Raw genomic sequence first — 4,994 nt, 5'->3', positions numbered from 1 at the left:
CTCGTAAAATATTTAGTTTTCGATAATCTTACCGTAATACTTTTATGTACAGAATAATGAGACAAATCAATTAGTATAAAAAAACAAACAAATAATTGTTTAAAAAAATACATTGTAAATAATTATATACTTTTTCTTAAAAACAATTATTTTTTTTAGCGGTCTAGTAATATATAGAAGTTTGTGGACGTAATCATCTTTCCTTGTCACGCAGTCAGCTACCACGAAATATTCCCCATGTTCTGCAGTTAGCTGCACCTTAGATACAGATGTAGTGAAATTCGTAGTCTTCGTCCTACATCTCGAAAAATTTATATTTTTTCATGAAACTTGATTTGACGTATTCCTTATATTGTTAGAATTAGTCGTACAGAGCCGGATTCTGCAATTTGGCTCTTAAAAATTTATAATAAATACAATATGAATTCGGGAACAACTACACCTGATCCGCGAGCAGCTGTATGTTGTTTGTCAGTATTAGAATTTTTATTTTGATCATTTTTCAAAAAAACGCTCTGTACGTCTAAGAAGACGATGCTGCTGTATACGGATATCATAATTAGAATTCGATTTTCTCTTTATTTTGGCCGCAAGACGTAGACTACGAATCCGTAATTCACGGTTTCCCGCGAGAGGTCTCCATCCACCTGTCTCTGTGGTAGCGTTATAGTTAAATCACTAGACTTTCCTTTTTACTAATAAAATATTTAATTCACGAGTAAGATGTGTACAGATTGATGGTCAATGAACGAACGAATTAATGTTACATAATTTGTCGTATGTTTAATATGTTGTTATGTAAAGTGTTAAATCAATAAATGAAATGTGTGAAAATGGTTACAAATATATTTCATGAAGTTGGTAACAAAAATGATTTTGAATTCAGCCGCAGGAACGCCACATCTCTCCTGCTGACTAAAGGCCATTGCACGTGAAAAAATTTTAGTCGTAACCGTAAGGCCATAATCAAATGAACCAATCACAATTAAAATATTCTTATTACGTTTTAGAATGCTTGATTGTGATTGGTCGATTTGCTTACTGTCTTACGATTACGACTACAATTTTTTAACGTGCAATGGCTTTAATGCGTCGTCTACAATGGCAGTAACAAGGCTGTAGGAGTAGGAGAGTATACTGTTTTTAGTGACGTAAAGACCGAGAATAACGAAATGGGCAATTCCCATTTGCTCCTAAAACCAACTCTTAAAATCTTACTCTTCACTCTGTACTGCCTACTGCCATTGTAGATGACGCATAAGGTTATATATAAGAAGATTAATTAGTAAGCCCCGATTACCCATAATGCAATGCAAAGAATCAATGTGTGAATAGTCGCTATTGAAAAGAGATGCTAAATAAGGTAGACTGTTATTGGCTGACACATCGATTCTTTGCATTGCATTATGGGTAATCGAGGCTCATAACTTAATCTTCTTATATATAACCAAAGGGCCACCGCACAAGCTTTTCCGTAATGCATTACGTTACGTTAAGTACTGATTCTAAACTTTAGTATTGTTTATCGTTAACATCTTTCATGTAGAAATATTGCAAAAAATTATTTTATTATAATATTTTATTATTAAAATTATATAAAAATTGAATTTTGCAATATTTCCGAAATATTAATGTCATGTTGCTACAAGTGTGCTGGTACTTTGTGGCTCTATATTTCTGCAATGTCTTTGTAATGTTGCATTGCAATTTGCAACATTGCAATATTGCTGCAATATAATTGCAATGATCCGTGCTGTATGGGACATGTCATTAATACAAAATCATCATTGTTTTAACAGGCACTGCAAGTCAGTTAATGAGTGTTGATTATACCATTACAGATCACAAGATGCTATTAGAGGAGACTATAATATTAAACTCTCGCTTAAAAGATTCTCGTGCTTTGTAAATGGATTCTTTCCTGATATTCGATGTAAACTGGATCTGTGGTTTGCAAATTAGTCCCATCTATGACTTTCGCCTGCTTAAAATCAACATGATATAATATTAATAAGGCGCACGACATTAAGATCTTGTTTGTACAACAATCTTATCAGTATAATTGTTATCATCACAATTCAATCTTCCTTCAGGTTGAATGATCAGTAGGAAACCATAATAATAAAAATATTATTTTATACTGTAGTTGCACAATAGTTGTCCCAACACTGGTATGTGTTGCGTGGACAATTATTTCTAGCGTAAAGATTCCACTGTAAATAAAAGAGATTGATTAATGACTTGAAAATTATTAGCCTTATGTTACATATACATACACTTGTATTATAAAGATATAACAAAAAATACTCGCCTTTAATTGTAATGTGTCTAATTACATATACCCAATAAGCAATTTGATAACAAATTGTTGCCAAATTGGCATCAAATTCGCTCAGAACTTAGTAACAAATCCAGTGCCATCTGGGTCCGCTTATTAAGCTTGTGTTCTGGTGACAAAGCTTGCTGACATAACCTGAGTAACCTGACAGCAAATTGACTACGTTTACACGTTACCTCTAATCGGGTTTAATAACATCCGTAGTTGTGAAACTGGCCAATCACAGCTATTCCACTGAAGAATGGAATGATTGTGATTGGCCAGCCTTCGAACTACGGATGTTATTAAACCCGATTAGAGGTAACGTGTAAACGTAGTCAATTTGCTGTCAGGTTACTCAGGTTATGTCAGCAAGCTTTGTCACCAGAACACAAGCTTAATAAGCGGACCCAGATGGCACTGGATTTGTTACTAAGTTCTGAGCGAATTTGATGCCAATTTGGCAACAATTTGTTATCAAATTGCTTATTGGGTATATGTAATTAGACACATTACAATTAAAGGCGAGTATTTTTTGTTATATCTTTATAATACAAGTGTATGTATATGTAACATAAGGCTAATAATTTTCAAGTCATTAATCAATCTCTTTTATTTACAGTGGAATCTTTACGCTAGAAATAATTGTCCACGCAACACATACCAGTGTTGGGACAACTATTGTGCAACTACAGTATAAAATAATATTTTTATTATTATGGTTTCCTACTGATCATTCAACCTGAAGGAAGATTGAATTGTGATGATAACAATTATACTGATAAGATTGTTGTACAAACAAGATCTTAATGTCGTGCGCCTTATTAATATTATATCATGTTGATTTTAAGCAGGCGAAAGTCATAGATGGGACTAATTTGCAAACCACAGATCCAGTTTACATCGAATATCAGGAAAGAATCCATTTACAAAGCACGAGAATCTTTTAAGCGAGAGTTTAATATTATAGTCTCCTCTAATAGCATCTTGTGATCTGTAATGGTATAATCAACACTCATTAACTGACTTGCAGTGCCTGTTAAAACAATGATGATTTTGTATTAATGACATGTCCCATACAGCACGGATCATTGCAATTATATTGCAGCAATATTGCAATGTTGCAAATTGCAATGCAACATTACAAAGACATTGCAGAAATATAGAGCCACAAAGTACCAGCACACTTGTAGCAACATGACATTAATATTTCGGAAATATTGCAAAATTCAATTTTTATATAATTTTAATAATAAAATATTATAATAAAATAATTTTTTGCAATATTTCTACATGAAAGATGTTAACGATAAACAATACTAAATGGTTCATTTTATTAAAACATTTTTCTTAAATTGGCTTATATTGCTGCACTGTATGCTTTGCGCAGCACATGTACGCGTTCGCAATTGTGTGCGTGTGTAGTAGGCGCCGGTCTTGCTGCACATATCTGTGATTGTCGTGTATTTCGTGATTAACATTTTTTATTGTTGCGTACGAGAAAAGGTAAGAACTTTTTGATAATATTATGTTTTATTATAGCAACCTATATATATTATGTATTAATTAATCATAATAGAATAGCATGTCCTAAGGTTAATAACCTAGGTTAATAACCTTAAAATTATTGAGATCGCAAAAGTAAAAATTATATTTATCTATGATATATGTTCGTATATTTTTTATGTGGATATTTTTTGCTTTCTCTAATTTTCTATTTTGCTGTAGATATGAACTTTAAAATATTTGATAAAAATATTTATGTATATTTGCAGTATGTATATTTTTATGCAAATATGAATTTTAACTCCTATTTTATTTTTACAGACATTTAACAAAGGAAAACAATAATGGACAAAATTCAATAAATTATTAATGGTAATAAAAGCGCCGCGTAAAGCTGAACCATTTTTATATATATCTCTAATATAAAAAAAAATATATTTTTATTTCGTGAACATGTTAAGTGCAATAATATGTTATGTGCAATGTTATGTTATTTATAACGTTAACATAAGTACAAATAAAGACATTTAATTACAATGTATCGTCAATAATTACACATTTATATACCCAAAAATAAATATATATACATCATTGCAAATTCATTACATTGCAATATTGCTACAATATTTTGATGCAATATTCCTAAAAGCGGACATTTTATCATTGCTGCAATTCCACAGCAATGATACAGCAACATTTTGCAGTGAATTTGCAAAGTTGCAATATTATTTATATATTGTCTCACTTAATGCATATACATATATTCAAATATGGTATTAGAATAAGTATATTTATATATTTGTATATCGGTGTATTTCGTATGCTATCTGTAAACTAATTGTACTGTACTCTTTTATATTTAAAATTTCACGTATGTCAAGGCATCATACCATATGAAAAAATTTCATATGGTACAATGCCTTGATATATATGATACCATATAAAAATTTCATACTATATGAAAAATACCGTTTTTATGCAAATATACAAATATATAAATTTATCTATTCTAATACCATATTTGAATATATGTAAGACAGGATATAAATATAAATCTTCCAGTATAATTATTACAAATATAATTATTATATTGATACAGGATTATTTTTCTAAAAAATAGTGCGTTCATACCCAGCAAACCACAGCATATAACATAGACGTATATGTAATA

The sequence above is a fragment of the Formica exsecta genome, unplaced genomic scaffold (assembly GCF_003651465.1).
Source record: "Formica exsecta isolate Colony F162 unplaced genomic scaffold, ASM365146v1 scaffold384, whole genome shotgun sequence".
NCBI lineage: Eukaryota > Metazoa > Arthropoda > Insecta > Hymenoptera > Formicidae > Formica > Formica exsecta.
The sequence above is the reverse complement of the archived record's forward strand: the minus strand, read 5'-3'. Positions refer to the sequence as shown.